The sequence below is a fragment of the Sapajus apella genome, unplaced genomic scaffold (genome assembly GCF_009761245.1).
Source record: "Sapajus apella isolate SASKATOON/1434 unplaced genomic scaffold, GSC_monkey_1.0 scaffold37, whole genome shotgun sequence".
NCBI classification, from domain to species: Eukaryota; Metazoa; Chordata; class Mammalia; order Primates; family Cebidae; genus Sapajus; species Sapajus apella.
In genome coordinates, this window is record NW_022436977.1 from 4659816 (window position 1) to 4671884 (window position 12069).

The window sequence follows — 12069 nt, forward strand, 5'->3', positions numbered from 1 at the left end:
TTTAATTTCTATCCCTGCTAATCCATCCTCAACAGCAAAACAATCAAATACAGCCATTTGTTTGCACTGAGGTAATTGGGCTGTAGTTTGGGGTTAGGTTTGCCACATAATCTAAGGTAATACATGGCAGAGGGCATATTAAGGGGCACTGGCTCTGTGGAACTCAGTGGGGGATACCCTTTCATTAAAACAGGGAAAAAAAAAGTTATTTTGTGTGGGGGGAAAAAAATCACAATAACCTAATCCTTTTAGAGAGCCATCAGACCCATAAAGATAAAAGAAAACAAAACCAAACCTGTGCCCAGCTGTTCAGTAAGCCACATCCGAAATTACAAGCACACTGATCTCTCAGCACTGACCCTTCGATCATTGTTTCTTGCCGAAGAAACAGCCACCTGTGATATGTATCAATACCAGGCCTGCGCAGTTGTGTTACATTTTTCTTGCCGGAGGCTATAGCTCGAGTTTTAAGTCAGTTGAGTCTATACAATAGAAGCTCATATTGACTGTTGGATTAAACAGCAAGTCAATTTATTTTTCTGGGTTCAATATTCAAGGATTTAAGAGAGCGAAGAGATCCTCCAGATGTGCTTTTGTGAGGCAACCGTAACCCACTTACATTGCTGTGATGCTTTTTAAGCCATTTGAAATAGCATTTGCACACCCCTTGCTCAGCAGTTCAATACACTCCTCCACTACCGTTATTTTACTCCTTCCCTGTGCTGCCAAGATTGCGTTTTGATTCTTGGTTGTCCAAAGTGGCTACTAGAGGTGAGCACCTAGACTCTGCTGCATGAGGGGTCTCTTTCTACTTCACCTCTTAGAGTAAATGCCTACCCTGCTGAGTAAGGATGTTAAAATGAAAGTGTAATCTATCTGGGGACTGCAGCCTACAGTGATAGGGGACAGGGCATGCAATTTTAATTTCTCTCCTAGAAATGATCAAATTTAGGCAGTAGGCTATTTCAGCATCTTAATATCAGGTGGGACTAGGAAAGATTATGCCGTTTTAGAGACAGAAGTGATGGAATGGGCACACATTAAGTATTTGAATTAAATCAAACTTAACTGGAGAAACTGAGGCCCAGAGAGGCAAGGTGATTTGCCTAAGGTCACACAGATGTGTGCAAAGCTGGGACTGCAACCAGGATCTCGTGATATCTAGGCCATCAATTTTCCATGATACCAGGAGGCTGTTCGTTGCGATTTCTGCGTATCTGTGTTTCTTCCTGAGCAAATGTTCTGGGTCTTATTTTGCTCTGTATTCAGCTTTTCACTTAACTAATTGGAATATATTTTGTTAGTCAGGACTAAATTGTGAACATTCTTATGCTTTGTTTCCGTGTAGTTGTTTTGGCTTTGTTTTTGCTCATCTTAAAGGGCTCCTGATGTTTTCAGAGTATGGGACTGCTTGTACAGAGTAATAACATGCATTCATTTATTTAGTAAATATTTATTCAGCACCTACTAGTAACTAGGCACTGCTCCAAGTACTAGAGATATGTCAATGAAGATAAACACAAATATTCATGTCTTTGAGGAGCATATATTTCTTCAGAGACAAGACAGACAATTAGCAGTAAATATAAGGAATAAATTGTATAGTGGTACCAGGTGATAAGTGCTAAGGGAAGAAGGAAAAATAGGACGAGGAAAAAGGGAGGCAGGTTGCAGGTTTAAACAGAATGGTCAGGATAGGACTACATGAATCCAGAGATGGTAATTGCTCTGTTACTGATGCCATGTCTAGACAGTGGTTGGTACAGAGAAAGATTTAAGGACTCGACAAGAGCTCCACTCCCCTAACCAGACCCGGACCCCAAGCTCTGGGAACCCCACACCTTGTTTCTCTGCCTTTTACAGCCATGGCTCAGTTGCAAGCTTCTTACCCTTTTAGTGGAGGATCTATGCTCTGCTGTGCCTAGCTCAGTTTGGTTTGCATAATTTAAGAGGAACAGAAGAGAACATGTACTTTAATAAAGCCTGGTTGTGAAGTCTTTGATGCGCCTTCCTTTCTTTCTCCCCAGCACCCAGCTCTCTGTTGGTGCTCACTAGTTCCCAGCTCTTTGCTCCCTACCAGGCAGCCTTTTGCATCTTTAAATGCCTGGGTAGACTTCCCCCTGTTTTTTTTCCCTCCTCTCCTGAAAACTTTGCCAGATTACCTAGCCATCTGACAGACTAATCCAAGATGAAGGGGAAGGGGCTGATATTCTGGAACACATTCCCCTGGCCTGACATTTACGTGTGAACAATAACAATAGCAAACACATCATTCCCTTTTGATGTGTGCCTGGTACTGTTATCAGCATTTTCACAGTATCAACTCATTTAATACGCACCATATGAGAAAAAGACTGTAGTTACCTCTTTTTACAGTTGGTGAAATAGAGACACAAAATAACTTAAGTCCCACAGCTTTTAAGTGGCGGAGCTGGGATTCAAACCCCAGCAGTGTAGGATTATTCAGTGGAACCTAGAACTGTGAGTAGGATTCAGGTCCCATGTCAATTTCATTTGATTGGTAGGGACTGTTTAAGGTACTGTGGTGAGAAAGATTCGTGGACTATTTGGGTATTAATGGGAAAGAATACTGTGATTGATGAGCAATGTCTGCCATGGGTTCAGGATGGGGTAGGGTCAGGCTCTGCTTGGCCAATGAGGGAGATATTAGGGCGCTGGTCCTTATTAACTTATACTATAAGTCTAGTGTACCAGATAAATCCGTTCTTATTCTCTTATTGTACGCTTTTTCTCCCACAAAAAGAGTGAGGTCAGGAGCACAGAGGATTCAGTCTGAAGTGCATCTAGTGGTGGGGAGGGAAAGGGGGTAGGAGTTGGGATGAGGCCTGCTAAAGCTGGTCATGAGTTGGGATGAGGCCTTCACCTCAAGCTGATTGGTTATCATAATATGCTGGGTGCTATCTAAACTCAATTCTAGCCGAGCCAGCAAAATACCTTCCCCTTCGACAAAGTTTCAGGTTCCCATCGAATAACCGATAAGGACTAAGCCACAGAATTGGAGGTTGAACTAGTTCACACACAGGCATTGCTGACTTCTGCAGATCTGACGCCTCCTCCGGCACTTAGGGATGGAGGAGATGGAGTCAACGGGTAGAAGGAGTCGAAGCCCCAGGTAGGAGATACGTTTCCCCTGCCGCATTGTATTCCATAATGACCCAGCCGTGAAAGGATGAGGTGCTTCATGAGACAATTCTTCTATGTCAGTAATTTTAAACCTAAAGAGGTTTGCTGTCCCATAAGCATATTCATCTTTCCATGTTTATTAAATTAAGCCCTCCATGAATCTGCAACACCATACTGTTCATTAATAGGGAAAGAGACCATTGTTTCCCCCCAGGGAATATGTTGGCTCAGATCTGTTCCAAGGTAGGCATAAATGAATTGTGTGTGTATGTGCACGTGCCTTGAGTAGGGGGTAATCGGGGAGGGGAAAAGAGCAAAGAGGGGAAGCAGGAAAAGAGATCTTAAAGCTTAGACCAGAAATATCCAAGAAGGATTTTTATCAGGACTAAATTTCAATACTCCTGGCAGAGTGCCTAGCAAGATACGAGTTTTAATAAAGAGAAAAAGGAACGTGTAATTGTAGTGTCTCCATAGGAAGAAAACTGCAGATCTGTTTGGGAGAACACCCACGCAAGTTTGAAAACAGCTTACATATAGGAAAATCAGGGTGGTTTTTTTTCCCCCTTCTAGCAACATTAACATAGTCAAACAACTGAAGAGAGAATTCTATTAACGAAGTCAGTCCCATCAAGTTAAAGCCCAGTCATACTGCCATCAGGGCTCGGTAGGGAATCTAATCATTTGCAGCTTGGACCAGAATAACATGGAAAACTCATCCATTTAGAGTCGTGTTACTGCTAGTGCTGAAGGCAAATTCAGGAAGCCTGACACAGTTTAGGGAACTTAAGAGAGAAGGATTGAAAGAAGAAAGAAGGTGAAAGAGATTTTGGCAGCCGCATGATTCATAGGTGAGAAATCTTAGACGTGTGGGGTGTCTTAGGCCTCACTTGTTTCAGGACAGCACACTTTCTTCAACGAATGTTACAGTAACATTCAAAATATCAGTCACAAAGGAAGTTGAGGAAATGTGTTGAGTAATCATGAATTGATACTATAATTACCCTAAATTTTCAAGTTTCCAGTTAAAGCCAATGGTTGTTTTGTAATAGAATCTAAGGAACATGGTTACACTGTGGGTTCAACAAAAGAAAAAGCTTTCATCCTCAATTCTTATGCTCTGCTTTAGGGTGAAATTACCATGAGAGTGGCAGACTACAACCTTTAGAAAGAGACCTGCAAACGACTTCTGTCCATTCAGAAATACCAGTGACCAGTGTGGTACATCTCAGGGCTTTAGTGTAAAGGAAGATAAAGACTTTGGGGTATTTGTGTTACCTAGTTATGGGTGCATCCATTAGGACTCCCAAATACTACTAAGACTGGTAGCCAGCCGCCCAGGGCAGTAAGCAGGGTTGGGAAACCAGAGAGGAGCTTTCTCTTTTCTTGGCATGCACTCTACTAGCAGAAGCGGGAATACCCACAGCCATGTGAGAATGAATTCTTAGGAAGGGATGCCTGGTGGGGGATCTGGGAAGGAGATTGGGGCTCTGTGATCCTTCTGAAGTCTGTTGATGGCCTGTCAGGATAAAACTGTTTCCAGTGTTGGCTCTTGGATTAGGACAGATTCTCAAATGGAGACATCACAGAATGGGGCAATACATTTGATGATGAGTATCATGACTGGTCTTGACATTGAAAAGTGCTACACAGACTCATCTGACCCAGATCTCTGACCAAAGCCGATCCGTTCAGAGCAATAACATGATCAGGTTCCCTGGGGTAGAAAGCAGGGAACTGCTCTATTAGGAATCCCCAGGAGCCATGGCCATGGGTGTCCACCAGGTTCTCCAGTCTGAGTCAGGCCAAAGGCACGTGCTAGTATCAAAAGGTCTCACAGCTGTGCCACGTTAGTGATCTCCACATTGCTGCCGAATGCTTCTGACTTATGCCTCCCCAGAGGGCCAAACCGACTTCCATGACCAATTAGTATCTTAAAGCTGGGAGAATCCCTGTTTCAGTGAAGCAGGTGCAACTATCATCAAGTCTTTCTTATGCATGACATAAATGTGAAGCCTACCCTTTCAAAAACAGAGCTCTTGGCCTTTGCAGTTGGAAAATTTCCATGTCTAGGTAGGGTAGTGTCAAGTCTGATTGACCAGGTAGCACTGGATGTTTCCAAAGTTGTTACTGACCTGACCTTTCTTGAGTCTTTATGAGCTTCTCCATTCAATGGCTAGAAGTTGCCCCTGAGTTCCTGAGTTTATCTGGACTCTTCTGCCGCTGTGTGACCTTCACTAAGTGACTTCTCTTTTCTAGGTCTCATTTCTTTACCTCTAACATGCAGAATTCTCTTGCTCTCAATTCCAACCCCTTTTCTGTAACCAGACTTAATAGGTATTGGGGTATCACTTAGTGAAGTAGATTTCGGAGTAAATCAGTATAGGTAAAATTATTAGTAAAATCAGTATTGGTAAAAGTACCAATGTAAATTTTTGAAGTTCAAAACTGAGCTGTGGTTATGTAAGAGATTATTCCCATTCTCAGGAAACACACACTGAAGTATGCAGAGCTAAAGGACCACGTATATACCATATCCTCAAATGGTTCAGAAAACAAATTATGTACCTTCATATAGAGCCAGAGAAAGAGAGAGAGAAAAAAGGGTTTTAAGTAAATCACTATGAATGATAAAGCCAGCACCAAGTATATAAAGAAGATCATTCTTCAAGCCAAAGTTCACTGTAGATATTTAAAGCCGAGAGCCTGCCAGAAAGCCTGTGACTCCCTGTGTTCCAGTTTTCATAGACTTGTCAAGAGGGATCAAGGCTTCATCCCCGCAACCTTCAGGTGCAAATGAGCTGTCAAGGGAGGTTTTCAGAAAGCAGTAAAGAGCCCCGTCCTTAGAAGCCAAGAGAGTCTGGGTCTCCCATTTTAGTCAAAGGAAGCTAAATGGAACTTGCAACTCAAAATGTGTAATGATTCACCCCATGGTAATAAAGCAGCCCTGGAAAACTCCCTAGCGGGATTAATCTTAATCGGCAATTAAGATAAAGTCTGGGCACATGCTAATCCAGGGCTTAATCGGAGACATTCTAATGTGCTGCTGTGGTATAGATGTAAGACTGGGATTCCACTAATTGAGCCTGGAATGTGGGTGTGAGGAGGAGGAATCACAGTACATGGGTTGCCTGTAGATCCAGCAGTGAAATGATGTTTTCTAGGCAATTGTGGCTAGTATGGCCCCTACGTGTGGCTCACCTTGCCATTGCGGCACACGGGTGCATGAACGCCCCACCATCTTTCCTGTAGCGCAACAGGAGCCAAAAGGAAAAGCAAGCTCCTAACAAGATATACAGTAGATGTCTTGCTTTACTTATCATTTTTTAAAAGCCCTGGTGCATGAGATGATGACTCATACAAGGTAAGTGTGGGGACCCATATGAGGAAAAGCAAAACAGTTTTTTTTTTTTTAAAGAAAAACATTTAAAACAGTTTTTAAAGAAACTCAAAGCTGACATTAATACTCTATTGTTTTTTCCCAGAAATTTGTTTTTTGGCATAATTCTAAAATCCAGACAATCATATGAGATAGCTCATAAGTATAAATTTCCAGTGGCCAAGACATAGTACCCTAGGTTAGCAAGAGAATCCTGCCACCTGCTTGCCAGCTGCTTTTGTCTCCAATTGTGTTATTTTTAAAAATCCCACCTTGTCAGCCATAATTTGAAAATTTGATGCTGGCATGTGCCCTGAAATTCTCATTAGAAACTCAAGCATCCGGTTTAAACAGTATACTTAGAAATGTTTATTCCATGTTCTTGGCCTCACCATTAAATGTACTCCAGCACCATCCTATCTACGTTTTCCCAAGATCTCATGTATCCTCATGACCCTTAGAGGTAGGGGAGGAACCAGGCCCTTCTCCCAGATGAGACAACTAATCTGCAGAGAGAACAAGTGGCTTGCCCACGTAAGACTGAGTTTGCATTACTTATTCTTCACTTGTCCATAAGAAATGAACCTGGCTACCAGGTTTTTAATGAGGTATGTGATGGAGTTCATGCTCACATTGTGGAGATGGGGTTGAGCCCTCCCTCAATGCAGGGAAATAAGTGTGAGAGACGTGAAGCTGCAAAAGAGAGCAGCTCAGTGACAATCAATAGTGGTCTTTTTACAGTAAGTATCTCATGAGCACCAACTATATGAAAGGCCTAGTGCTGGACACTGCAAAGCACACAGAGAAGTGTAAGGCAAGGTCACTGCTACCCAAGAGCTTGTGCCTTCTTGGAAAGATGCAGTATGCAGTGTACCGATGAAATGTTAGCTGAAGCTCCCAGGCAAGTGTGTGAAATGTACCAATGAATGGTCCACCCAGAACGAGCTCCCTGGTCTAAAAGAACCAAGAGATTACTTTTGGCTGTGTGTTCAGGGAAGGCTTCCCTGTGGAGTCAGTCTTGAGTAATCCAGGGCAAGAAGGAAAGGAGGCATTCCAGCTGGGAAAGTAACTCAAAACTCAGTGGAATGGAGGATGGGAGGATAGGGGGAGTTGGGTATGGCAGAAAATAAGGCAGAAAGAAAAGAGAGTCAGCCTAAGTGGGACTCAGAAGTCCTACCTTAAGAGTTAAAGCTTGTTCCTGTATGCATTGTGGATATAGTTGCCAGATTTGGCAAATAAGAATACAAGATGCCCAGAGAGGTTTGAATTTCAGATAAACAATGAATAATTTTTGATATAATTATGTCCCAAATATTGCATGTGACATACTTACACCAAAGTATTATTTGGGGCTTATCTGAGATTCAAGTGTAACTGGGTATCTTGTATTTGATCTGACAACCTTAACTGTAGAGTTCTTGAAGATTTTGGAGTTAGAGGAGTCCCATGAAATTAAATCTCTTCCAATAAGGAGCCTGAGAATCATACAGCAAGAACTGTGACAACTAGCCAGGCATGGTGATGGGCCCCTGTAGTCCCTTCTACTCAGGAGGCTGAGGCAGGAGGATCTCTTGCACCCCGGAGTTTGAGGCCAAAGTGCACTATAATTGGGCCTGTGTGTAGCTGCTGAGCTCCAGCCTGGGCAACATAACAAGACTGGGTCTCTAAAAAACAAACAAACATAAAGGAGCATGAAACCTCACTCATCCTACGCTTTCCTTTATGGGAAAGCTCATTAGAAATTTTATGCCCCAGCTAAGGGGTTCCCTGTAGCTGAAACTCATGAATTACCTGGTTATGAGATATAAGCTTAATATGAACCATGCATTCAATAATGACACAAATGAGGCATTTGTCCCTGGGAAGGCTGGTTAGTGTAGAGCTGAACTGGGCTTTGAAAACCTCATTTCTTACACACCCCTGACTTATAGGCTTTCCACACCTGCCTGTGTCTGCTGGTCAGTTAAGAAACACAAAAGGAAATCAGACATAATAGGCATGACATAAAAAACAGAATAGGAAAATCACACTGGACTACTACAATTTTCATTAAAACCTTTTTCTCCAAGAAAAAAAAAGGAATATATTTTTTGAACATTTGTAATTTTTAGAATTTAAATGGGCAGCATTCATAAACAAAAAGCTCTTTAAGGAAGGTGTAAATTGTGTCTTTTTAAAATGACTTTTCCTCCCTACCCTAGTACCCACAGTAATGAACACTCCTACCCAATCAAAATATGAAAACAAAATTAGAGCTGTGTCAGCATCTTGGCTGCAAATAAAACTCAAAACAGGTTATAGCACATGCTAGGAATATAAAATAAGGTTAGAAATAATGCTTCAGCTGTGAGTTCTTCAGGCTGTGGAAATAATAGAGCATAATTTAGTAGAAGAGGAACTAGGCAGTCAGCATACACAGGAAAAATGAAAGAAGCAAGAAAAATGCAAGGGGTAGGAAACAGGGTTGGAAGAAATTGGAGGGGGGCAATGGGTGGCTAATTATTGGAGGAGAAGGAAGGCCCAGCCTGGTCAGAGAATGTTCAGGAGCAGAGAGGGTGGCCTGCTTCAAGAAACTGCTGGTCGTGTTGAGTTTTCCGAGGTGATTCCAAATGGATATCAGACCTCAGAGAGGGATACTCATGGCATAAGGGTTTATAACATCAATGTCTGACTCCCAACGAGACCAGAAAGAAGAAATCCACTGAAACCTAAGCAGGTTTTTGCTACCTGGTGACCAGAACATTCGAGATGGTTTATTTTATTAGTCTAAGATTATCCCCTAAACCCTAACCAAATTTGCAGAGCAGCTCTGTAATTATCTTGGCTTACAGGTGCAGATGTCAGCTCCAGTGCTCTAACAAATGGGTTTTCTTTTTCTTTTTGCAACTTCATCAAGATATTACTAGTCCAGATTCCCCCCACCCTGTAAGAGCACCTAACCCTGGTGAATAAAGACGAGACAGAAAGAGTTAACAGACTTTCTGCTTCATATCGTATTTGCAAGAGGCTTATCGAGACATTTCTCTCAAATAGCAGTTTGCACATTTACTTTCATTCTAACTCAGAGTATCTTTCTTAAATATTTATTATGGAAGTTCATTTGCCTTTGTACTTTACTTCCTGGGACTAACAATTAAGAACCTGTTATTAGAAGAAAGAGCTGGCCTTCCTTTACTCTCTGTTCACGCCAGGTAAAATAGTTCTAAAATGTGATCGCAGGCATACACCAATCTTGAATAGGGCATCAGTTGGCTGATTAGGATGATGACCAAAGTTTCACAAGCTGTGTTCACTGTGAATGTTTTAAAAATAACCACAGCGCACATTCAGTGAAGATTTGTCAAGGATGAGAAATGAAATAATGACGATTGAAACTCCCCTAAATGCACTACAGCCTCTACTCTGCATGCTTTTTGAAATAATCATTTTGTGGAGAAGACACATCATTGCCAAAGTCAGCTCCTCCCTCCCACCTGGTCAGTTCTTTCTCATTGTCTGCATGTGATGAGTTCATTAGACATAACAAAAATCCATTTTATCAGGGCAGCCTTCACCTCTGTCTGTCAGTGCACCTGCTCTTAATTTTACCACTTATGATTCAGTGGTGAGATGGATTTTAAGCTTTGGCCTCTGGTTTGGTTTATTCCACGTCTGTACTGCTCCATATTGATTTTTGTTAAATGAGGCCTTTAGCGGTTAGCTGTAGAAGCAATTATTTAACACTTTCAAAAATAGTATGGGAGTGGAAAATAAAAACTGAAAGTTCAGTTGAGGTCCAGCCAGTGATTTGGAGGCATGTTGGTTTCCCATAACCCACATGAGAAAGAGATAGTCAGCCAGCCTACAGCTCACACCTGGGCAAACCTGCCCACCCTTTCAGGTATGTTAACAGGCTCTTGGTGGAGTTGTTTCTTTCTTGATTAACTTTACAGCCCCATCATGATCCCACGGTGCACATATGCCATTTCCTCATTACCCGTTCCGTGCCCAGCAAGTTTCTGATGTGTTTCAAATTCGAAGTCGCTTGATGGATGTATCTGGGTATTGGAAGGAGTGAGTGCGTTGCCATCTGGCAAAAGAGCAGAGAGTGGCAAAGTCTTGTTAAGCAGAAAGTTTGGAGGATAAACAAGGGTGTCATGATGGGGGATGAGAAAACAAATGGAAACACAAATGGAATTTACTGTTGTCTTTCAATTCAATTTCACTTCCCCCAAGGAGACCTTGATAGGTGTATGATTCAGCCTGGAAAGCTCCACCCATAGGCCACCCTGCGTGGAGTACTTCCTGCATGTCAGGCATCTGTGCTGGGCGTGGTGGTGTGGAGTGATGAATGAGGTTTGGCCCTGCCCTTTAGGAACTCACAGTCCAGTGAAAAGCAACCAGTATGTTGACCTTTTACCACGAGACATTTGAGTAAAAATGGAGCCTCTAGGAGCCCCAGTGTTAGAAAAACTGACCCAGAGGTCATGAAAACCTTCATAAAGGAACTAGCAATGAATCTTGGTCTTGCAAAGAAAGAAGAGGCTTGCAGGTCCAGAAGGGAAGGTGAAGACAGGGAATAGAATACACAAACACAGGAAGTGATCAAATGGCCAAGAATATCTAGGCTACAGTGAGAAGTGTCCAGACTAGAGCAGAGCTGAGTGGCAGCGGGAAAAGATCTGGGAGCCCATACTGCACCCTTCCTGAGGACTTTCTTGCATTTCCAATTGGAAAGAAGAATGCTTCAAAGCTGATAGATCTAGTTCCAACACCCAGCTCCTCTATCATCAGCTGTGTGAAATAGGGCAAGGTACTTAAAAACAGAAAGCCCCAATTTTTCCTGTGTAAAGTGGTTATTATAATCCAAGATTTGCAGATGTGTTGGAAGGATCAAATGAGATGGCATGTTTAGAGAACCTGCTGGTGTCCCCCAAATATTCCACTTAGTATTATTTGCCTTTGTGTGTGTCTTTATCATGGACCACAGACTCAAAAGGCCAATGTCCCAGCAGGTAACATCAAGATATCAAGAAAGCCAAGGCTAAGGTGCCTAATGGTATCTGTCCCACCAACTCAGTTTAGAAAAAAATACAAATCCCCACTAAAACGGGACCCATGCAGGCAGGAAGCCCTGTATAATCACACCTTCCAATTTTCCAAGAGGAGCTTGAAGCACCACAGATTTCTAAGTGAAATTTCCCATCCTTTCTGTGTTCGTTACTAATCTGAATTTAAAACACAGTGTAGGCAAAACAGTGCATGTCTATGGGCCGTACACAACCTGTGGGCTGCCAGTTGACAGCCTTTGATCTGTCTTCTCTCCCACCACATTACAGGCTCTTACAGGGCTAGTGCCGTGGTTGTTAATGATTCATATCAGGGCTGGCTCTTGGCAGATGCTTCATGGTTGGAGGGCACTGACTTTAGCCACATACAGACATCGACACCAGGGGCGAGGAAAAGCAAGCCAACAAGTGAGGTGTTCAAAAGTGCAGAATTCAAAGAGTGACCCAATGCCATAGCACAAGCCCAGGAATGAAAACTTTTAAAACTCGGCCCCAGCAAGA

The 12069-nt window shown here is 42.5% G+C and overlaps 1 protein-coding gene across 1 annotated transcript in view; it reads left to right on the forward strand.

Annotated features, from left to right (window-relative positions):
* The window catches only part of RORA (RAR related orphan receptor A), a 737001-nt gene that overhangs the window by 441497 nt on the left and 283435 nt on the right, over nt 1–12069 (forward strand). The gene's annotated exons all lie outside the window — the stretch shown is intronic.